Source organism: Pinus tabuliformis, chromosome 4_2 (genome assembly GCF_031772625.1).
Source record: "Pinus tabuliformis cultivar Carrire ecotype Pingquan chromosome 4_2, CPIR1, whole genome shotgun sequence".
Classification (NCBI taxonomy): Eukaryota; Viridiplantae; Streptophyta; class Pinopsida; order Pinales; family Pinaceae; genus Pinus; species Pinus tabuliformis.
The window spans coordinates 661,071,089-661,096,821 of NC_142304.1; the positions used below are offsets into that span (position 1 = coordinate 661,071,089).

Here is a 25,733-nt window from a genome sequence, read left to right on the forward strand (position 1 = left end):
CATACCTTTTCATTAATTAATTCCTATTTAATTAACTATTCATTATTATTATTTATATATATATATATATTTATATTATTTTTATATAATTATATTCATAACAGGCATGCTTCCAGGAAGTAAGCTACCATATAGTAGGATGGAAGTTGTACCAGAGACCAATAAATGTCATATCCATCTGTCATAGGAAAGTAGAAGGCATTCCATGGAATTTAACATTTGAAGAGTTGAAATTAAGTAGAAAACTCCCATATTGAATGCTGTTCCTCTTTAAGATATGAAAAGCTAATCCATGTTGACAGTTCAGATATTTTGCCATATTTTGCCACAGGTGCTTTTCCTCATATTGTTGATATTTCTCATTTTTTCACTATTGGCCACATAATCCTTCAGGATTTTGTGTTTGTAAATAAATTGTAAATAGATGATATATGAACAGTCATAAGTGGATAGCAAGAGTCATTCAAACCTTGGAAGATGACACCAAAGGTCATTTCCAATTTGTTAAATACCAATTCATGTAGGTGGATATGCCAAGTTTGGAGTTATTCCTCAACTTGACATGGTATCAAAGTTGAGCATTTAGGCCTTATGTTTTTTGCTCGTGCCCAGACCATATGTCTGCCCCACTTACTTATAACTCCCCTCTGTGTGCCCTCTCAGGTCTCTGTTCGTTAGGTATTTCTGGCATAACTCCACGATTCTATGCATTTGTTAGATTTGAGACTTGTTACTTCTCTCCCATTGCATCTCTTCACTCAGGTTGTTTTGATGCAAGAATGTTGGTCTGACTTGCAGAGCTCCGCCTTTTGCTCTCTTCCCAATTCATCTCTTTGCAGTTCAATCCAAATTCTTGTTGTAATTGTTGTTATGCTGACTGTAATCATGGTATCATGGATTCTCTCATGCTAATTGTAATTGTGGTATTGTGGATAACATCTTATGGCCGTTGCTGCAAAATCTAGCAGGCCTTGTGGATGGGTACCCTACAAGGCAATGACCAGACCAAGTGACAACAATAAGGTAGTAGCCCACTGTCACCATAGCTACTATCCCCTACTCTTTATGGATTTTCACCAATGGGAGGAGTCTCGGTATATAGGTCACATACAAGAGATATCCTAGGCTTAAAAATATAAGGTGACACAATAGGCTTCCAAGGGATAACACAACCTAAGTACAAGGCTCAAGCAATGAGGAGAGACACTTCGCTTCTCTTACAGAGGCCATTCTAGGGCACGCTTGACCTAGGGCTTGATTAATAGTGTGTGAAATGGAGTGGCCCGAGGTCTAGGTACCAAGAAAAGGTTTTCAACAAGGAATTTCAACAAGACAATGGCACATGAAACCTTCAAGAAGCCCTCAAGTTGAAGCTGGACCAAACCAAGGATTTTCCTAGGGTAAAACAGCTAGGGCAAGAAAATTATTGAGAAAAATGGAAAGATTAGCCAAGAGGAATGATTTTGAAGGAACCAATATTACTCTCGATGTTGAATCCTTCCAACACAGAAAATTCCCCTTCCAAGCAATTTCGCACTAAGCCCTAATTGGGTCGCTTGTCTTCCAAAGGGCTGAAATAAAGTAGAGAGAGAAAGTGAAAATCGATTTATGGATGAGGGTTGACTTGATCACCTACTAGACAAGGCCACTACCTAGTCCTTGGGTTATGGAGTCTATGGATGCTTAATATTAGCTAATTCAAGCATAGGAGTAGGGATACTTTGATGCCCTAGCAACAAAACCCTAACTATTACCTTTGTGAGGGATCAAAATTCACTTGGGAGAGTTAGTTAAGGTTCACCAAGGGGATTTCCATTCACATATAATACATGAGTAATGCATGCTATAATGAGACCTAGCTTCCATACAATTTATCTTCAATAACAATGGTGCAATAGAAAACCCTAGATCATCAATTTATTCCATACATTAGACATAAAATCAGAAATTTTTAACAATAAAGCTTAATTACAAGAAAATATGCATGAAACAATCCAATCATTGATCTAAGGTAACTTTTCCAAAGACAAGAATATAGCTCCAATCAACGAAATGCTCCATAGATCACCTCTTTCCAAAGATACAAGAAGGTCGAAGTTCTCCAAGATAGGTCAAATCAGTCCAAGTGATGGTGATTGAAATGAAAAGTCCTCTCCTCTATTTATATGAGGAGGATGAGTTACAATACTAGCTAAATCATAAGAAACCCTTGGGTTACAAACCAACCCACTAGCATTTGATAAAAGTGAAAAGTAATCCCACACGTGTGAGCCGCTAGCCTTCCAGGGTTGACGTCATGCATAATTTATGCTCCAAACGCCATGCATTGGTGGTACAAGGTGCCAAGTGTGATGTAGTGGCATGCAAAAATCAAGTTTGAGGATTGACCCTCAAATTCTCCTCAATGGATCTCTGTGGTCCCAAAATCCATCTAGGGCACCACAAAGGGGTCTGCATGGGCCTCCAACTACTCATAATGTCCATCTCTACTCCAACATTGAGGGATTTCTAGCGTTCCAGGTGCTACTAGCCCTCCAAAGTCTCCAATGGTGAGACCATCCTCATTCGGGCCTTAAATCAGTTGCCATCCCTGATATGGTGTTAAGGTCAGCTTAGCGGCATATTGGGTCTAGGTGTGTCATTCTGATGAATCATCAAACCTAGTGCAAAGTGGCGAAATGTCCCGGGTGCAGGAGGTGCCCTAAGTGAACTAAGTTTGAATGTAATGTGGCTATTTAACACCTCAAATGGAGATTTCCTTCCAAAATCAGGGCCTTTAGCTCATAATGGTGTTTCCTTCCTAGGTAGGAGGGGCCAAAGGACAACCCTAATAGGTGTTGATTTTCTAGGGAACTTGCTAGAATTAAGTTTTCCTCACCTAATAATTTCTTCAATGATCAATTTAAACATTAGTTTCACATAACATTAAATTCAATATCATTTAGGCAGTTATACATAAGAAAATATCAACTAATAAACATGTAAGAGCAGTAACAAAGAGATAAGAGACAAAATGTTAGGCACATAGCCATGGAAAAACCCACAAGGGGAAACCCCAAAAAAAGTTCTTCCTTATGAGAGAGAGAGAGTTTCAAGATTCATCAATACATCATAAATACCAAATAGCAAAATAATAGCCAAACCAGTGACCAAAATCATGATCAAATGCCATGTCAAAAACCAATTCCCTGAAATTTTGGCCCTCCCTAGAATTTCGACCTCTTGAAATTTCGACCTTCTCCTGAAATTTTGGCCTTCCCTAGAATTTCGACCTCTTGAAATTTCGACCTTCTCCTAAAATTTTGGCCTCCTGTAATTTTGCTGGATCAGAGATGTATGAGATCAAGTTGATTGTATCCAAATGAAGAGAAATGATCTCCTTTTTATAGCCTTCAAGTGGGGGTTGAATGGGTGCCTCTTAGGGGCCCAATAGACTACCATATTTTTCACAGATGTTTCCATCGCCTAAAGGGGAAGTAACATTTCCTTTGTCCACCCTTCAATGGATAGGTGTTAGTGAATAGTAATGTTGGTACAAAGAGGAGAAGAGTTCATGCCCAAGTGCCATGGTCAAAGAGACCAACTTGATGACGATCTACATCTTGAGTGTATAGATGTGAGGAGGGAGCAATTGTGGATGCATAAGTTACCAACTTGGGATCGCTCTTGTGCCTCTTTTACTTTTGCTTGATTTTTCTTTGTATTACTACTCATAGCTCAAGTTTTAGAGCATGCTTTGAATGCTATATAAGTTGTATTTTCTCTTAAGGATGAGTCATTTCATTGTTCATTGAGATTGGGACATGTAAGGGTTCCTTTTGATGATGAAATGGAGCAACATGTGCTATAATCGGGTGATGGCCATAAGGAGTGCGCTGGAGCTCATGCTACGCTTTTGCCCACGCGCTAATGTGTGTGTCCCGACCATTTTTTTCATTTTGATAGTCTTTCTTTTGTTTTTGTTTTGTGGCCATGATATGCTTTTTATGTTTCTTTTAATTGCATCAACTTCCTAAGGGAAGTTTTGGGCCCTACCTAGGTATGTGGATGTATGAGTGACAAATCCCAAGAACCAATGGTCAGTTGAACCCAAAGAATGGATGTGAGATAAGGGCTTGTGATGTATGATGGTAAGTGTTAAGTATGACACAGGGATAAATGAAACTACACTATCTCAATCCAGGCTTCCAAAGTAGTGCCCCTTCTATACCCATTGGGCCATTAGGTGAGGTTCCATTGGACTATGATCAAATATTAACTCTCCATTTTAGGTGACGGAATAAGATAACGGTAAAAAACCCTCTTTCTTCCAGGTCACCCCATAATCCACATTAAATGCCCAAATATAATCAAGTGTAAGCACCCAATTGCGAAATGATTAAAGTGCTTTTTGATCAGAAGCCCACCTTCATCGATGTGCTCTTGCCAGATGGGTGAGAAGCATATGGTTGATGCAAGTGGTAGAGATATAATTGCAAGTCATCAACTAGTGATGTTTGTCAAGGGCCGCTGGCTGGCCGACTGTTTGTCAACAATAGGAGAAAAGTTCTCTCTTGTGGGTTACCCATTTTGGTGGGTAACATCTGGGTCCAACTCGGGGACATGAGTTCACTATAGAGCGCATGATCCAATAGCTCGCACGAGAGTTCATGAGAACACCAACAATCCCTCATCTCGTAGATCTTTAATTTGCACATTGCAATCAACTTGTTTGGGGGCATGTGCACTGGGTGTGTTGGAAATGTAACTAGTTTCGATCTTCACAATTGTTGTTGTACTCATTTAAATATGTATCTTATGTAACAAACAAAAGAAGAAAAGAAAAAGCTATTATTTTAAAGCATGGGTTTCATGCTCTTTATTGATGGTCTTCTAGGTAAAATCATGTTCTTCGTGCTTCTAGGGTTTGTTAGGTCATAAGGATTTATTGTCACGAGTCAAGAGAGTCAACATCATGTTTATAAGACCCTTCCAGGCAAAATATATCTTGTAAAATAATTTATTTTGAGTCTAGAAAGTCTTGGAATCCTCCAAAGTACAAGTCGGCCCTAAAAGCTTCAAATTGGCCTAAAGGAGGGAATTTGACCCCTTGGAAAGGCTATATAAAGGAGCAGATTCGACCTCATTTGGCACTCACTCACTCACAAGTTCGATCTCTCTTGAAAAGGTTTGATCTAAGGCCAAAAGAGACAAGGAAGTGGACCGAAGATTTAGAAGGAAAAATAAGGCAAAGAAACTTGTTTTTGGGCTTTCTCACATGTGAAGTTCTAGGGTTTCTGCAGCTACAAAGAAGGTCGAAATTGCAAGTCCGAATTGCAGTGACAAGGTGGTGGAAGAGAGAATATTCTATCTTGATCTCGTTGACCTTGGGAGGATATATCTTGTTCAAGGAAGGCCTCTTGAAGAAGCTAGATTATGGTTTCCTACAACAACTACTATTGGAAAATCAGAAAGGAAAAAATATTTTCTTATCTTGATAATTACTTGTGATTTCTTCATATTTCTTATTATCTTCTTTAATGTCTTCTTTTATCTTCTTATCATCAACCAACTATCAAAACCATATATATGAAGATCAAGGACGCAAGATGTAGGCTCTCAGCGAGGGCAAAACCCCTTTCTAGGGGAAAACCCAAAAGATTCTCCTCTTTTTTCATGAACCAAATCAAATCAGACAACCAAGACCCAAGACCAAAACAAATGTCCTCCTCCAACCACCAAGTCAACTTCCCAACGAAAGTCAAACTTCTGTTTTGATGGTCAACTCTGATTTTCGGTCCTCAATACTAGGTCTGCAACTTTTTCGGCCCTGCAATAGATCAGAATTCTTAGTCCTTTTCACACGTGTGAGCTGAAATAGTGTCTCCTTCTACTTCACTAGAGTTTTCCTTCTTTTCTAGGGACGAATGTATTGTACCTTTTTTGAATTACTTCCACACTGGGACGAATGTATTGCTATATATGGTGGTTTGAGGCTCCTTTATGGGGCCGACATGAAGAGAAGGACAGGTCGACTTGGTGGAGGAGTATTTGTTGAAAATAATACCAAGGAGAGGTGTTACTAGGCATTTATCCCTTTTAGCCTAGTAGACACATTAATGAGTTTTGACTTGGTGACATTTATGAGTTATATTAATGTCATGGGTGGAAGAGATACTTAAAAGTGGTGTATCATGTACTTTTTTCTAATATTAAAGTCATTTGTATTTTATAAAGTGAGTTGAAAAATCACTTTGTGAGAAAATTAGAAAAAGATATACAACTTGAGAATTGTAATAGGAGGCTTTTAAGTAATGGGGCCTGTTGTCACACAAAGTGTCTAGGCATTGCGACAACGCTCAGAGTAAGGGCTGTCACTCTAATCCTTACTCACTCCGTTTAGACTCTCTCCTAGACAAGTTAAGGGGGTAGTCCTTGGGGGTAAATAAATGAAGAAAACCTATGGAACCCAGGCTCTAGGAGACTTAAGGAAGAACAAGTTGACAAATGTGAAATAAGTCCTGGTTAACCAAGATGGATAGATAAAACAATCAAAACAAATGCAACCTCAAGATAGAAATGATTTTAGACCAGTGCCTTAATATTCAGTTAACCATAAACCAAATGAAAACAAGTTATCCAGAGCAATTTATAAATGTGATGAAAGTGACAATCATGAACGATTAAATGTAAATGCCCAAAACTTTATCATGCAAGATATTCTAGCAATTAAATACCATGAAGAACTATGAAATTTAACTATGAAGCAATATATGATTCTAGATTTAAAATGATTTTCTTCAATAACCCAGATCTAGAATTTATCTTTTTCCTATAGTCAATCTTTAGATATGATTCTAAAACATTAATCGCGCTTGACAATAGAGAAATCAATACCACAAAATTCTCCCTTTAAAATTTTACACTTAACACAAAAAGACACCAAGGAACTTTAGATTAGAATTTAATTATCCCTTAGGTAAATTTTTAATGTGCTAAGCTTATGAAGCAAATTTAATGTGGCAAATGTTTAATTAAAATTTTATGTGATCAAAGATAAAAATCAAAAGACCTTAATTAAATTTAAATTTTTAATGGGCTAGGCCACATAAAAATTAAATTTTTTTAAATGTGAAAGCTTAAGTTCTGCTTTTGATTTATCTTGTTCGCAATTTCAAAGTCACAAAAAATGAAATTTTTATATTTTTTTTAGTTTTTATTTTAAACAAAAAAACAAAATATCATGAAAATCAAAACAAAAGAAAAAAATAAAAAAAATGAAATGAAATTTGAAATGAAAAAGAATCAAAGTCAAAAATTAAAATTTTGAGATTTTTTAATTTAAATAAAACAAAACAAAAATAAAAAGTCAGAAATTAAAGGCCACAAACAAAAAAAAGAAATTGAAATAATGTCAAAACCTAATCCTAAAATGAAATACAAAAAAAAGTAAAAAGGTAAAGGGAAATCAAAATGTTTTGTTGTTTGTGTGTGTGCAGGTTGGACTGGCTGCGATAAGGATGGAGGAAGTGAACTCATACAGGTTTGCAGGTCGAGGAGCCTAGGCGGAGGAACGAGGAGCTGTGAATGCAAGGGAGAACGATGCAAGTTTGGAGAGGTGAAGAAGGGTGCGAGCAGGGGAGATGGGATCCGCGACTTTGATGGAGCAGCAATCGGGCTTGAGGAGGACGCTGAGAGGGGATCGAGGAGATGGTAGGTCGAAGAGGAGAACGACGACAGAGGAGAGGAAAGGAGGACGCGAGATAAGGAAAGAGACACATAGAGGCTGTGGATGGGGGTAGCATAGGAAACTCGAGGAAGAAGAGTGGAGAGGGTTTTGCAAGTGCAACAGAGGAGGTCGTAGATTCGAAGAGGAGAAGAAAACACAGAGTAAAGGAAAAGCCTAGGCAGCAATGATTTTAAAAAATTTTCCAAAAAAATACGCAGCAAAATAGAGAGAAGATTGCAAAAAAAATGAAAAACCCCAAGCAACAAAATAAATTTTGAAATTTTCCAGAGAAAGAAAAACGCAACCAAAAGTTGGTAGCCAAAACCTTTAAAAAAATTTCCCAGAAATTTTTGATTAAAGTGATATTCTTCTACTTCATATTTGTCCTTGAAATACTTATAAAATCTCTAGATTTAAATTTTAAAACCCTTGGACTGTAAATTTTTTTGAAAAAAATGTCCCTACAAAATGATATTGAGGCCAAATCTTACCCTCCAAGGCTTAGATTTGGCTTCAAATAAAATTTTCCTTTCAAATCTCTACCTGCAATGACAGAAACAAAACACCCAAACGATATATACAATGATGAAATTAAAAACCCCAAAAACCCAGTTAGATAAATTACAATAATTAAATTTTAAAAGGACCTGCTAACTCGAAACCCTCATGCATCACAAAACAAAAATCTAAATATAAGTCCAGAGCTAATTTAGTTGGGCTCTTTAGGGAACACAGATCGAGAGTTGGCTGGTCCAATTGAAAACTTCCCCTAACACCCGATGATCTAACTCAAGATTTCCCTGCAAAACTTGATCCAACCATTAAAAATAGAGCGAGAAAATAATAATAAAACTTAGACAAATAAAGATACCTGCTATTATATTCAAAATTTAAATTATTATTCAAACCCCAACAACTGAGCAAGATACATGTACTCAAATCACTCTCCAGAAGATATCATCAATGGCTATAGAAAACATTATGCCTGAAATAATCTTACAACATTCCCATGAAGAGTAACACCAACAAAATTTAACCCCAAAATCTCTCTTTATTATCCAGAAAAAAGATTACACCAGAGTTTCTTGCTAAGCACACGACTCAAAGATTGGATGGATTGACTGACAAATGACCTCCTATTGAAAGACAAATTCTCCAATGGCGAGTTTGAGTGATCCTCGTCAAATTAATCTTGACTGTTGATGAAGATCAAAATTTCTCTTAATTTCATCCGTCAAAATATTTAATTTTTGTGGAAAATCGAATTTCTTTATTTAAATGCATTTTAATTAACTCAAAAATTAAAATTTTGAGTTAATTTCCTCCAAAATTTGACTTTGACTTAACCCTAGGGATCAAAGGTTTAAAATTTATCAAAATAATTAATTTACCTTAGTCCCTGGACCTCTTAAAATTTAATTTTTTAGAACCGACGAATTTTGCGTTTGGAGAATTTAAATTTATCTAGGACCTAGAACTAATTAAATTTCTGGGTTAGGATTTTAATTAATTTTGGGCCAGAAAATTTAATTAATTAACCTATGAGGGGATACATTATTTTTCCTACTCTCAAGACACTTTACATCATGATTTTCATATTTTTTACATCATAAGGGGGAAAATCCATTTGTAATAAACCCTCACAAATTACTCATTTCTGCGACACAAATATAATCCAACAGACCAAGTAATTTGTAATAAAACAATCTAACCAAATAGTTATGATTATTCCCAAAGTACTTTTACATAGACTCAATCTAGAACACTAGGACTTGCTTAAGATCCTAGCGACAAAATCCATTCCATCTTTGGGGTAAAGATTAGAGGGAAAAACTCTGTCGATTATTCGAAAATGAATTGGTGAGACGAAAAACCTCCTAGAATGGAGATCGTCACTAGAAAGGTAAGTTTACTCAGGTTGTTACATACATGACACGGGTCTACTGAGATTATTTACATTATACACATGCAGAATGGGTTTACATAACATCTGGACGACATAAACACATTGATAAGGCGCTATCCCTTTTACGAAAAAAGGGGGTGTACTGCTATGAATTGTTGACATGTAGTGGTCAGTAGGGTCAATGTATGAGGGGCGTCATTTGGGAAAAGTGATATCAACCACATATCTTGAGATTTGGAGATTAAATCTCAACCATTGAATCCTAGGGTTAGGGATTCAATCTTTTCCAAAAGACAAAAGGAGAAAAGGGAGGCTCATTCTTCACTTCACACTTGAGAGAGCAAGAGGAGAAGAGGAGAGGAGAACTTGAAGGAGAATTTGCAGATTGAGGAGAGCTCGAATTTCTAGGAGGAGGCAGCAAAGAAAGGCACGATTTCTAAGGAGAAGAGCACGGAAATCGAAGGATAGTCAACACAAAAATTGAGGCAAACAGCACAAATTTGGAGGGATGTGGCATGAATTTTGAGGGTCTGTCCAACGTGATTTTCGAGGAGGGTCTCTGCTGTCACCTGGCACGAATTTTGAGGGCATCTTTAGTCACTTCCAATGCAAATTTTGACGCTGTCTATAGAACGAATTTTGAGGTAGTTTGTATATAGAAATCGAGACAGTCAGTGGAGAAATCGAGGCTGTTTATGCACAAATTTCGAGGCTATTTTGGGCACACAAATCGAGGCTATTGTGGCACAAATTTCGAGTCTAATTTCTGAGCACAAAATTCTAGGAGCTGGGCTGTGGAAAAGTGCAAAAATTTATGGGCACTTAAAATTGTGTTTTGATCTGACAATGGGAGTGAGTGCACTTCAATAAAGATGAGACTTTTGTGGGAGTGTCAACATAAAGAGGGAGGTCATTGTGCCTTATAACCCTCAGCAGAATGGGGTGACAGAGAGGAAGAACATGGCCATTGTGGGTGCAACTAGACCGATGTTGCATGATCAGAGTTTACCTTTCTTCTTGTGGGCCAAGGCAGTTAACACTGTTGTTTATTTGCAGAACCGGAGCCCACACATAGTCTTGGGGAGCAAGACTCGTGAGGAGGTATATTCCAGCAAAAAGCTGGAAGTTGGGCACATTAGGGTTTTTGGGTGCCTTACATATTCACACGTCCTTGAGGAGAAGAGGACGAAGTTGGAACCCATGACAGAGAGAGGTATACTGATGGGTTACATTGAGACCAACAGAGCCTACCGCATATACCTTCTTGCACAAAGGAAGATTGTCTTGTGGTGGGATGTGGGATTTGAGGAGGAGAGGGCTTTGAGGAGGTCTCAGGAGATTGATTAGGTAGAGCATCGGGCTCCTCAATAGGGGGCCACACCACAGGTTTCAGGAGCATCAAGTGGTACACCAGGATTAGGAGGTTCACCTTCTTCAGGGGTGACAGGTTCACAAAGCATAACTTTGCCTGGTACTGGATCACCTGGTGCAGGTTCATCGGGCACAGTATCTCAGAGTTTAGGATCTCCTTTGGTTAGTTCAAAGCCTTCCTCGCCAGGAGGTGAGGCACCAGATGAGGATTTTCCCATACCTCTGCATGAGACTATTGAAGGGAAGAGGAAGCCAAGATGGCTTCTGGAGACCCTAAAGGAGGCTTAGGAGGCAATGTGCAGACCCGAGTGATTAGTGAGGGAGAGAAGATTGCTAGAGAGGTTGGGTGGCTTCGTGGTAGACGTTGTAGAGACAAAGACGACTTGTTTTGGATAGGCCGCTAGACAATAGATCTAGAGGGATGCCATGATGGGGGAATATTCTTCTATCATGAAGCATGATGTATGGGAGGTAGTGCCATGTCTTGATGGGAAGTCAGTTGTGACTTCCAGGTGGCTCTACAAGATCAAGCATATTGCCAATGGCAGCGTTGAGAAGTTCAAAGCTTGGTTTGTGGCGCGAGGGTTCTCATAGATAGAGGGAGTTGACCATGAGGAGACCTTTGCACCAGTGGCTTGTTATACTTCCATTAGAGCAGTGATATCTATAGCAGCTGAGATGGGATGGCAGATTCACTAGATGGATGTGAAGACCGCCTTTCTTAATGGTGTTATATAAGAGGAGGTGTACATTGAGTGGCCTGAGGGCTTTGAGTTGGATGGGAGTGATTCTCATGTATGTAGGATGAAGAAAGCCTTGTATGGACTGAAGCAGGCACCGAGGGTATGGTACGAGAGGATCGATGCCTACTTGCAGCAGCTGGGTTTCTAGAAGAGTGATGCAGATCCAAACCTATACTTTATTTTAATTTTTGGTAGGTGATGACCCACACATTCTGGTACTGTATGTGGATGACTTGTTTATTACAGGGGAGGACAGTCTCATCCAACATTGCAAGCGAGATCTTTCTTCAGAGTTTGATATGAATGATATGGGGCTAATGCATTACTACTTGGGGATGGAGGTTTGGCAGGAGGATGGACACATCTTTGTGGGCCAGGGCAAGTATGCAGAAGATATCTTGAGTAGATTTCATATGGATGGTTGCAGGGCTATGGCTACTCCTATGATCACTAATTGGAAGAAGCTACATGATGTTGATTTTGAGTTGGTGGATCCCACCTTGTGTTTTCAACTGATCGGTTCATTGATGTATTTGGTCAACACTAGACCAGATATTTGTTTTGAAGTCAATACATTGAGTCAGTATATGATGGAGCCCAAGAGAGTACATTGGGTGGCTGAAAAACATGTGTTGAGATACTTGTAGGGTACAATGGATTATGGGTTGGACTATGTCAGATGTGATGGGGTCAGATTGATTGGTTGCACAAACTAATATTGGGCTGGCAACAATGTTATTGGAACCGGACCGGATCCAACAAAACTGGTCGGTTCGACCGGTTGGAGGCAAAACCAGTTCGAACCGTCCCTCCAAACCGGAAATGACCGGTTTGGTACCAAATCGGCCAGTTTCTGTATAGAACTGGCCGGTTCAGTACCGAATCGGTCCGGACCGGTTCCAGACAGGGTCTGCCAGCACTCGCGGGCCCCACGGCCAGGCTGGCCAAAAAGTCGATTTTTTTTTGGTTTTTTATTAATTTTCCTCTAAACCTAATCTAGCCCCCCCCAAAAGTTATTTAAACACCCCCACCCCCTCTATTCTACACACGCTATTCATTCGAGTCTCCTGCATTTGTTGAGCTAAGTTCAGTGAGGAGAATTTGGAGAGTTTTTTGCAGGGTTTTTCTGAGGGAGATTTTTTGTAGATTTGAAGCGCTGATTGGAGTCTTGGAGAGCTATTGGGTGGGAAGATTTTTGAGCTACTTCAAAGATTTATTTTTTCCTAGAGATTTTTGGGTATTCTTCAGTGGTTTTTGCAGCGGGTGGAAGATTTTTTTATATATTTTGTTGGGGTTGCTACATAGCTTCTTTTGGAGTTGATTGAGCTGATTTTCTCCAAAATATTTAAAGGGTAAATCAAGGAAATTTCAGCCCTTTTTTTTCTTCTATTTTTCTCTAGCATGTTATTTTGGACTATAAAGGCCTTTTAGAGCCTGCTTCTTGATGTTTGTAACATTTTTGGTTCAACGATGTTTTGCACTAAGTGCTATTTTGGTTATATACTATTGCTTGCTATATAAATGGGAACTTTTGCATATTTCTGTATAAATGGTTTGTATTCATATGGATGTACATGAATATATCTGTCTTTAAAATATGAATATTTTATGTGTTTTGGGTAGACTGGTTTTTTTTGTTTATTAATTTTCTTTTTATTTTCGTTAGTCTCGGTTTTTTTTCGGTTCCGATCCGATTTCGACCGGTTCTCGGTCCATAAGGTTTTTCGGTTCGATGACCAGTTCGGTTCCGATAACATTGGCTGGCAGTGTCAGTCACTGGAAGAGCACTTTCGAATGTTGTTTCTCATTGGGCTCGACAATTGTGTCATGGTTTGGTAGGAAACAAAAGTCAGTGGTGTTGAGAAGCACAAAGGCCGAGTACATGGCAACTACTCAGGCAAGATGCGAGGCATTATGGATTTGCAATACGCTTCATGGACTATTTGGTCAGATGCTGAGACCATCTACGATTTACTGTGACAATCAAAGTTGTATTAAACTCTCTAATAACTCAGTATTTCATGATCGGTTAAAGCATATAGAGATCAGATACCACTTCATCAGAGACTGGGCTCAGCGAGGTGCTGTGAAGCTTGAGTATATATCTATTGATGAGCAGGTAGCAGACATTCTCACTAAGTCCTTGCCAAGAGGCAAGCGTGTCTTTTTTAGAGATAGGATGGGAGTGGTGAGCAACACCTTCCTCGGTAAGAGGGAGTGTTAAAAATAATACCAAGGAGAGGTGTTACTAGGCATTTATCCATTTTTGTAGAAATTTCTCATTTTCCACCCCGGTTTTCAGTTTCTCCTTATTTCTCCCATATAGTTAAAGGCCCTTTCCCATAACCATACATTTAACAGGCTGGAAAAAATAAATTTGCTGAAAACACAAATTCTGGAAATTTTACAGAATGCTGGAAATTGCAGAAATAAAAATCAACAGTAATAAACAGCCATTAAAAGACATTTAAACACTGAGATTTTTGGTCAATGTGGCCCTGGAAAAACCCCCTACAACTCTTTGGGAAAACCAGTTTGAGAGCTCTTCTTTATTTCTGGAAAATGCCTTTTTACAGTAAGAGAAATATTCAGCAAAAATCAGCAAGCAAACTTTTACAACTTATCTCAGCCTTGCTGAAACTCAGCCCTGCTGAAACTCCGCTGTACAGACTTGCTGAAACTCCGCCCTGCTGAAACTCCGCTGCTGAAACTCCGCTCTGCTGAAACTCCGCAGCTCACTGTCCAGAAATCTCCCTTGCTCTCTTGCTCTCCTTCTCTCAATCTGCTCATGAAAGAATGAATGACCTTTTCCTCCTTTTCTTCCTTTAATCTAACCCCAAGTGACTTTTGGGTGATCCAACTGACTTTTGGGTGATCCCTAAATCCAATGGCTGAAATAGATTGAGATCTAAGGCTGAGATTAAATGCTCATTTAAATCTCACTTTTTATTTTTTAATTCACCCCACTTTAATAAAGACCCACTTAGTCATTTATTTCCAAAGTCACTTTTCCTTTCTAATTTTTCATTGACTTTATAAAAGTCACTTTAAAATTAGACTTAGTAACTTTATCACTTAAAGTCACTTTTAAATTAGATTTAACTTTATAAAATTATAAAGTCACTTTAGGAGAAAAATTAAATTCTTTTGGACACTTTTCCCTAGGCCAAAGATCAAAGCCTAAGGGAACCACCTGTCCTCCGGTACCAAATTTCAACACTCCCTTTTACCGAGGAAGGTGTTCTTCACCACACCCATCTTGTCTCTGAAGTAGACATGCTTGCCCTGTGGTAAGGCTTTGGTAAGAATATCTGCAACCTGCTCATCAGTGGAAATATACTCAAGCTTCACAGCTCCCTTCTGAACATAGTCTCTGATGAAATGATATCTGATCTCGATATGCTTTGACCTGTCATGAAATACTGGATTCTCCGTGAGTTTAATGCAACTCTGATTATCACAGTAAATCACTGAAGGTCTCAACGGCTGACCAAATAAGCCAAACAACATCTTGCGAAGCCAGATAGCCTCACAACTAGCTAGACTGGATGCCATATACTCTGCTTCCGCTGAACTTAGTGCTACTGACTGCTGCTTCCGGCTGGACCATGACACTACTGTTGAACCCAACCCAAAACAGCACCCTGAAGTGCTCTTCCTATCAGAAGCACAACCTGCCCAATCAGAATCAGTGTATCCTGCCAATCTCACTCCATCTGCCTGCCTGTAGTCCAGACCATAATCCACTGTCCCCTGCAAGTACCGCAAAATGTGTTTTGCAGCCACCCAGTGAACCTTCCTAGGCTCACACATAAACTGACTCATCGTGTTGACTGCAAAACAGATAACTGGTCTAGTGTTGACCAAATACATCAAGGAACCAATCAGCTACCTGTACAATGTGGGATCCACCAACTCGGAATCCGAAGCACGAACCTTCTTCCATTTGGTGATCATCGGTGTCGACATGGGTCTACAATCCTCCATGTGGAATCTGCTAAGGATGTCCACAATATACTTCCCCTGCCCCAGGAAGAAATGCCCCTCCTCCTGCCACACCTCCAAGCCCAAAAAGTAATGCATCAAGCCGATGTCTTTCATCTCAAACTCTGTCGCAAGATCTCTCTTGCAGTGCTCTATGAGTCTCTCTGCACCTGTAATGACCAAGTCATCCACATACAGCACCAGAATGAGAGGCTCCTCACCAATCACATTAAAGTAAAGGTTCGGATCTGCCTCACTCTTTGTGAAACCCATCCCCTGCAAATATGTATCTATCCTGGAGTACCAAGCTCTAGGAGCTTGCTTCAGGCCATAAAGGGCCTTCAGTCTGCACACATGGGACTCCTTCCCATGCACCTCAAAGCCCTGTGGCTGCTCAATGTACACCTCCTCCTGTATGAAGCCATTGAGAAATGCAGTCTTCACATCCATCTGGTGGATCTTCCAACCCATCTCTGCTGCTATCGATATAATGGAGCGGATCGAAGTATATCGAGCCACGGGAGCGAAGGTCTCCTCATAATTAACTCCCTCTACCTGGGAGAACCCTCTAGCCACAAACCTTGCTTTGAATTTCTCAATGCTGCCATCTGTAGCATGCTTTACCTTGTAAAGCCATCTGGAAGTAACCACGGATTTGCCCTCAGGCCTCGGCACCACCTCCCAAACATCATTCTTCATGATAGAAGAATACTCCTCCTGCATGGCCTCTCTCCAGACCTGCTGGCTAGCTGCCTCCGCATAGCTAGAAGGCTCAGAGTCAAGGATGCTGGTAACCATCGCCATATAGCTACAAAACCTCTCAGGTGGTCTACTCTCTCTGACCGGCCTCTTCGGCTCAGCAACATATGAGGCATCTCTCAAGGTGTCCTGAAGCCACTTGGGCTTCCTCTTCCCTGAGCGCACTTCTCCCACCGGAGAATGAAACTCCTCCTCCTCATCATCATCAGGAGCCTGAACTCCTGACTGTCTATCTGCTGTCCTCCTGCCTGCACCTGAACCTGTAGAAGCTAAGGTACCGTGTGAACTGTCCATCAGTGGACTCCCTAGTGAACTGCTCTGCATGCTACCCGGAGCACCACCTCTCTGGCTCGGTGAGCCACTGCTCACTGACGGACCTGACATCCTCATAGATGTACCTCCTGATCCCTCCCCACTGGATCCCTGCGACTGACTCAACTGCTGCTGAGGGTCTGGTTGATCCAGATACTCTAACTCCCGTGACCTCCTAAAGGCCCTGTCCTCCTCGAACTTCACATCCCGTCTGACAACAACTCTCCTCTGTGCAGGAATGTAAATCCGAAAGGCCTTTGAGGTCTCACTGTAGCCCACAAAGATACCCTTCTCTGCGGTGGGCTCTAGTTTGGTCCTCTTCTCCTTGGGTATATAGGAGTATGTAATGCATCCAAAGATATGAAGATGACCAATATCAGGCTTCTTCCCAGAGAAAGCCTCCTCCGGAGTCATGTGCCCTAAGGCACGATGCGGACTCCTGTTCTGCAAATAAACAACTGTGTTGCAGGCCTCTGCCCACAAGAACAATGGCAACCCCTGATCATGTAACATGGCTTTGGCAGCCCCTATGATGGATCTGTTCTTCCTCTCCGCAACCCCGTTCTGCTGGGGGTTGTAAGAAACAATGAACTCCCTCCTAATGCTTGCCTCCGCACAATAGTCAACAAACTCTCCAAGGGTGTACTCTCCTCCATTGTCCGACCTCAGGGACTTGATCTTTCGACCTGTCTGTGTCTCCACAAGAGCTCTGAACTCCTGAAACCGCTTGAAGACCTCACTCTTGGTCTTCAAAAAATAAATCCAGGTCCTCCTGGAGTGATCATCAATGAATAAAACATAGTACTCATATCCACTCAAGGAAACATGAGACATCCGATCGCTCACATCGGAATGAATCAAATCAAGTATCCCAGTCGCTCTGCTGTCACTGCTGGGAAAAGGGGATTTGGCAAACTTGCCCATTGCACAACCTCTACAAGTATCAAAGTGATCAATACTGAAATCTGGCACACCTGTAGTGATCTCCCGCAATGTCCTCAAGGCTTCATGATACATATGTCCCATCCTGCGGTGCCAAATCTCACACAGCTCAGAACTGCTAGCTCTACTGTCGGTACTACTGCTCAATGCCAAAAGGGGCTGGAATGCAAACTTGTACACCTTTGCATGGCGTACACCTATCACTCTAGCTGAATCAGCTAGAGTGCCCCTGGGATACATCAACACCTGTCCTCCCCTGAACAGTACCTCATATCCTCTGTCCTCCAAAGCTGAGACGGATATGAGGTTCTTCCTCATCCCTAGCACATAAAGAACATCTGACACTTTCAAGGGAGGTTTGGACTCCCTCTGAAATGTCAGTGTCCCCACCCCGACTGCTCTAACAACTCTGTCATCACCGAGTACTACCTCTATATTAGTGCCACTCTCTGAAAGCTCTGAGAAGTACTCACAGACTCCTGTCATGTGACGTGAAGCCCCACTGTCCACATACCAGATACCTGAAGATGCTTCGCTAATCGAGGGAAAAGCATGCTCCCTCTGAACCTGTGTGGCAGGTGATCCTGCACTAGAGGACTCACACGTAGTGAACGCAAACTCCCGGTCAAAACGACCTGCAAAGTCCTCAATCTCTGCTGAAGCTGCCACGTCCTGGTTCTTCCCCTTCTTCTTCTTCTTCTCCGGACACACCACTGCATAGTGTCCCATCTTTTGACAATTCCAACACTTCACCTTGGAATAGTCCTTCTGTGTGTTCCCCTGTTTACCTTTACCTTTGCGTTTGCCCCCACCACTACTTGTGGAAGCCTGCTTCTTCCCTTTGCCTTTCTTGCCTCCTGCCACCAGTGCTACATCCTCATCCTGCTCAACTGGCTTGGCTGTCCCAAGCTGACCTTTCCTGATCTCTATCTGAATGCAATCATCCCAAAACCTCTCTCATGTGGGATGGGTCTCACGTGCACAAACCCCATCAGCAAAGTTCAACCATGAACGGGGGAGGCCATTCACTGCAATCCGCACCAACTCAGTGGGTGGAATGGCCTCTCCAATCGCTGCCAACTCATCTTTCACATTAGTAATCTTTGTGAGATATCCAGCTGCACTATCATTACCCATCTTAATGTTCTTCAGCTTCTCCTTCAGGACCATCTTCCGGTTCTCATTGGTACTCTGGTAGAGATTGGACAATGCTGTCCACATCTCATGGGCATTGCTCTTTCTTCTCACATGAGGAATGCAATGGTTTTTGATTCCGTCTAGAATCAGCCTCTTACCCTTGTTGTTCTTTTTATTATAAGCTGTCAACTGAGTAGCATCAGTAGGCACAACAACAGGCTTTTGTGTGGTATGCACCATGATATCCCAGACTTCTGCCTCCTCAAAGATACTCTGCATTCTCTCCTTCCAAACGCTGTAATTTGTATGCCCATCCAGCCTATCCTCCACCCTCAATCCCAATGACATCCTGCTGTCCTAAAACTGAAAAATAGCACTGCTGTAGTAAAGATAAAACTGCTGTTTATGAAAAAAATCAGCTTGCTGGAATTTTCTGAGTGAAAAATTAGCAGCTGTAATTTTTCCTTTTGCTGTTCCAAACTGTCTTTCAGCACTCAAGCTCTGATACCATGTAGAAATTTCTCATTTCCCACCCCGGTTTTCAGTTTCTCCTTATTTCTCCCATATAGTTAAATGCCCTTTCCCATAACCATACATTTAACAAGCTGGAAAAAATAAATTTGCTGAAAACACAAATTCTGGAAATTTTACAGAATGCTGGAAATTGCAGAAATAAAAATCAGCAGTAATAAACAGCCATTAAAACACATTTAAACATTGAGATTTTTGGTCAATGTGACCCTAGAAAAACCCCCTACAACTCTTGGGGAAAACCAGTTTGAGAGCTCTTCTTTATTTCTGGAAAATGCCTTTTTACAGTAAGAGAAATATTCAGCAAAAATCAGCAAACAAACTTTTACAACTTATCTCAGCCTTGCTGAAACTCAGCCTTGTTGAAACTCCGCCCTGTTGAAACTCCGCTGTACAGACTTGCTGAAACTCCGCCCTGCTGAAACTCCGCTGTTGAAACTCCGCTCTGCTGAAACTCCGCTGCTGAAACTCCGCTGCTCACTGTCTAGAAATCTCCCTTGCTCTCTTGCTCTCCTTCTCTCAATCTGCTCATGAAAGAATGAATGACCTTTTCCTCCTTTAATCTAACCCCAAGTGACTTTTGGGTGATCCAAATGACTTTTGGGTGATTCCTAAATCCAATGGCTGAAATAGATTGAGATCTAAGGCTGAGTTTAAATGCTTATTTAAATCTCACTTTTTATTTTTTAATTCACCCCACTTTAATAAAGACCCACTTAGTCATTTATTTCCAAAGTCACTTTTCCTTTCTAATTTTTCATTGAATTTATAAAAGTCACTTTAAAATTAGATTTAGTAACTTTATCACTTAAACTCACTTTTAAATTAGATTTAACTTTATAAAATTATAAAGTCACTTTAGGAGAAAAATTAAATTCTTTTGGACACTTTTCCCTAGGCCAAAGATCAAAGCCCAAGGGAACCACCTGTCCTCCGGTACCAAATTTCAACACTTTTAGCCTAGTAGACACATTAATGACTTTTGACTTGGTGACATTTATGAGTTATATTAATGTCATGGGTAGAAGAGATACTTAAAAGTGCTGTACCATGTACTGTTTTTCTAATATTAATGTCAATTGTACTTTATAAAGTAACTTTATGTGTAAAGTACATAGTTCACTTTTCTAATATTAAAGTGAGTTGAAGAGATACTTAAAAGTGGTGTACCATGTACTTTTTTCTAATATTAAAGTCACTTGTACTTTATAAAGTGACTTTATGTGTAAAGTATATAGTCCACTTTTCTAATATTAAAGTTAGTTGAAAAAATCACTTTATGAGAAAATTAGAAAAAGGTATACAACTTAAAAAAGCTATTAGGAGGCTTTTAAGTAATGGGTCCAATGTATGAAGGGGGTCATTTGGGAAAAGTGATCTCAACCACATATCTTGAAATTTGGAGATTAAATCTCAACCATTAATCCTAGGATTAGGGATTCAATCTTTTCCAAAAGACAAAAGGATAAAATGGATGCTCATTCTTCACTTCACACTTGAGAGGGCAAGAGGAGAACTTGAAGGAGAATTTGCAGATTGAGAAGGAGAGCTTAAATTTCTAAGAGGAGGCAGCCAAAGGGAGGCACGATTTCCAAGAAGGGGAGCATGAAAATCGAGGGACAGTCAATGAAAAAATTGAGGCAAACAACAACTCGAATTTCGAGGGTTTGTCCAACATGATTTTTGAGGAGGGTCTCTGTTGTCAGTTGGCACAAATTTCGAGGGCATCTTCTCTTCAGTCACTTCTAGCGCAAATTTCGAGTGTCTACAACATGAATTTTGAGGCAATATGGGCACAAAAATCGAGATAGTCAGTGCAAAAATCAAGGCTGTTTATGCACACATTTCGACGCTGTTTTGGGCATAGAATTCAAGGGTGTTGCAACACAGATTTAGAGGCTAATTTCCGAGCACAAAATTCTAGGAGTTGGGCCGTGGAAAAGTGTAGAAACTTTTGGGCACTTAAAATTGTGAAAATTTGAAAAATATCAGTGGGCACAATTTTCCAGATTTGCATTTAATGCTTCAGGTGAAGGGAGATAAGTAATGGCTTCAATTTTTATGTACTTCAACTAATTTCTTAAGCAATAAAATCCTTCTTTGAAGACTGTTTTCCCCAAAAGGCTTTGGGGTTTTTCCGGTGTCACCTTGACCAAAAATAAGTGTCTCTCATGCTTGAATGCTTGCCTAAATTTAGCTTTAATTTCAACTGATAGGAAATTTGTTAAATAGTAGAAACACTCTTTGAATGTTTACAAAAAATGCATTCTGAAATTTATATCAGCATGACAAAACATGTGGGTTGGGTCAAATGAACACATGCAAAATTGTAAATTGGGGTTAGGGTGCAGATGATTAATTTTCTATAGTATTGCATGACCAAATTACATAAAATAATTTTCTTTCATTTACACAGTGAGCCCAAGAAGTGTCTAGGACAAGATGACACGGATAATGACTCTTGACATAAGCCCTAGAAGCATTCAATGGGTGCTTTGACCTAGAAATAAAATAAATAAAGCATGAAACCCATGCTTATAAATAATCTTTATTTTATAATAATTTTTCTTTTCTATCTTTTGATAAATACAATACATCATGACTCAAATACAATTATGAAGATGGATACTAGTTACATTTCTCAACAGTTACAAGGCCGAAGTTGCAGGACGAAGATTGTAGGATGAAATTGTAAGGTTGAAGTTGCAGCTAGAAACTGGTTGGTGTAGGATTGAGTTGAAGGGCTGACTTGGTACTTGGAGGAGGACTTAGTCTAGGGTTTGGTCTTTGCTGTCTCATTTGAAGCATATTCTATAAGAAGAGGAGAGTTTCTAAGTTTTCCCCTTGGAGGGGTTTTGCCTTGGCTTAGAGCCTAACTTTTGTGTCCATTGTCTTGATTATTTTGTTCTTGATATTTGTTTGATGAAGATCTAATTAAGAAACACAAGAAGAATAATAAAGTTCACAAACAAGTATTAAGGTTAAGGAAAATTGAAATTAATAGCTGCTACTTTGCATTTTCTAACAAGGTGTAGGGCATCGCCCATATTTTATATGAAGATATAAATCCATACAAAAAATAAAATCTATTCTAAATGCAATCTACTCTAGCATGAAACATGATATGAATGATATTAGAATGCTCACACAATATGCAATGCACCTTAATTGCTATGCATGATGTGAATGTCAGTTTCCATCAAAAAAGGTGAGGCAACTCCCCTTTACTAGAGAAGGCCAAAGTTCATGATCAAGCTTAGCAATATAGAAGTAACCTGTACCTACTTTTACATGGATCCTAACAAGAGCAAGATGTTTGTCAACCAAACCAAGATCATGTACTCGGTATCTCTTTCCGGTTTTTTGACCCATTTCTTCTTAGAGATAACTGACCTTGACTCTGACTTTTTGATATGACCAACCTCTTAATGCAACTTGATTGATTTTGATTGCCCATTAAGAGGGATTTGACTCATAGCCTTTTGGCTATTGATTATGATCTCATGGTCATTGTAGGAAGGGTATGGGAAAGGTTTATTATCTTCCACATGGTTGGGCAATTGAGGTTCCCTATAAAGGACAAATGGGGTCCCATCAAGTTTAGGAATGGTGGCATATGATAAATCCATTTGAAATTGTCCTCGTATTGAAGCACACCACTTCCTTAATAACAACATGCCCCAGGCATCAGGCACATCAATGACAACAATATCCATTAATACAAAAATATCTTTGTTAGCTGCCATAAATACCTTCACATATTTAATAAGACTTCTTGTCGCACAGAATGTCTAGACACTGCGACAACAGCTCAGATCGGGGGTTGTCACACTGATCCCCAATCAGTCCGTTTGAGTTGTCTCCCTATAGCAGACTAAGGGGGTAGACCATATGGAAATGGAAAAAGGAAAAATTAGTTGGGAACCAACCAACCTGGGAGACACAGCTAAGCAATCCAATACTTGTTTTAGATTTTACAAGATTTTGAAGATTCAAAATGATTTGAAGAAAGTGATACTAGTGCCTTGTGGAGTCAACTATCTTGCGAAGAAAATAAGGTTCAAGCAAAAGATGGGAAACTGTTGCTGAAAGGATTCGACTGTCTCATATGCTAATGCAAAATTTAAAACTATGTGAAATGCAGGGACTTTGTTAATTTTAGTTAAATGAGGGCCTAAAATTATTTCTGAAATATGTTTTGAATGTTACTTAACTTAAGGCTTAGAAAAGTGGTGATCTAAATGTGAAAGCTAGTACCTATGGCTATATCAACACTGCAAAATGTAAAATCTGCACAAATAATAACTGAAATGCACAATGGACTGAAATGTAACATGCTGGAATATAACACCTTTAAATGAAAAAATTCATTTGTATGAAATACTCAATCAAAGATAATTATATGCATAAGTAAAACTCGCATGACCATGTAAAAAAACAAATGTATTTCCAAAATTAAACTAAGTGCTTAAACTTAGATTACATCAATGAAATATCAGTTTAGAAATTTGCTCATAAAACAAGTGTTAATACCAACAATATATTTTAAATCAGCAGTCTTGTAACCATGCAATATTCAGAAATTTCTATGTATAACAACAAAAAAAAGTAAATGACAAATTGATAACTACAATTCAGAAAATTTCTGAGTTTAATTATTTCTGATCTATTAATGTATTTGATTTAAAAAACTCAGAAATAAACTACCGAACAACAGTAAAATAATTTTCAGAAATTTGTTTGCAAAAGTTACTGAAACTAACTTCTATTTCAACAATTATACAACAATGAAAAATGTAAATTAAATCTGCTGCTAAATTCAGAAAATTTCTGAGTTTAATTATTTATGGTCTATTGATGTATTTGATCTAAAAAACTCAGAAATAAACTACCGAATAACAGTAAAACAATTTTTAGAAATTTGTTTGCAAAAGTTACTAAAACTAACCTCTATTTCAACAATTATACAACATTGAAAAATGTAAATTAAATCTGCTGCTAAATTCAGAAAATTTCTGAGTTTAATTCTTTCTGATTTATTGATGTATTTGATCTAAAAACCCAGAAAATTACTAAAAAAATAGTGAAATAATATTCAAAAAATAGCATGCAAAATTTTCTGAAAGTAATTATATTTCTGAAATGTAATGTAGTGAAAGATGCAAACTAATTTGTTTCTAAATGCCAGATAATTAAAATTTTATGCTAGTATTAATCTTTCTTTCAATTACATCAATGAAAAAGGTAAGGGTTTAGAAGATGTGCACCAGTGAGCGCCTAGGGGCTTGAAGACACTTGAAGATGTGCTGCCCAAGTCACTGAAAATTCTCCAATGCAAATGCCAAACTCGGAAAATTTTGAGAAAATTTTGTTAATTTTTTTGGGAAATTTTAGGAAAGATTTAGTGAGAAAATTATGGTGAATAAGGCTGCAAAGATGAGAGGCCTCAGGGTGGAATGATAGAGGTTGAGAATGAGGCTGGAGATAGCCAGCGGTTGGTCTCAAGGACCTAAAACAATTTGTCCACGATCCTTCTAAAATTTCTCTTCAACCTGCAAACAAAATGGAGATGCCCTCTAGGGCTCAGATCTCTCTCTGGAATCCACAAAAATCACCTGCAATTTTCAATTTTTTTCCTGCACAAATAAAAGACAGAAAACCCCAAAGCATGTATATACAAAAATATGAAATACCCAGAACCCCAATGAATTAGAAATTTGCTATTTACAAATCTACAATAATATTCTATAGATCTAACAGATTTATAGATCAAAGCCCTCTATTAGCCAGATTTAAACAAATTTTTGCACAATATTTAGAAATAAATTTGAAATTTTAAAGAGGCACAAGTCCAAGAAAAACCATGTAAGTAAAATATTCTATAAAATGACTTCAGAAATTAAAAAGATAGTGGGCTCTTTTAGATTCTGTAAACTGAGAGTCAGTTGGTCCAGCTGAGGACTTCCCCAAATGTCAAAATTCGAAATGATAACTTTTGCACACTTATATCTTCTTGTTAGATTAATAGAGATCTAAAAAATGATCATAAACTTATCAAGAAATTTAGATACCTGCTACTTCTATCAAATTAAAATGATATTCTAAAAAAACCCAGAAATCTGTGTAAGATACCTGTGCACAGATCAATCCTCAAAGGCTATTAACCAACAAATGCAAATAAAAGCAGCGAGTATGAAGAACAATATTATCACATAAATCTGAAAGAGGAACACCACGATTTGAAACCCCAAAGTCTTTGCGTTTTGTTAACCAGAAAAAGTTACAAGAGCTTTCTTAGAACAAGTACACGATTCAGAAATCGGATGAAATGATGGAGAGA

General features: G+C 39.0%; 1 protein-coding gene across 5 annotated transcripts in view; it reads left to right on the forward strand.

The window, feature by feature from the left end:
• Window positions 1–25,733, forward strand: part of LOC149171143 (NEFA-interacting nuclear protein) — a 221,513-nt gene that overhangs the window by 94,537 nt on the left and 101,243 nt on the right. The window lies entirely within an intron of this gene.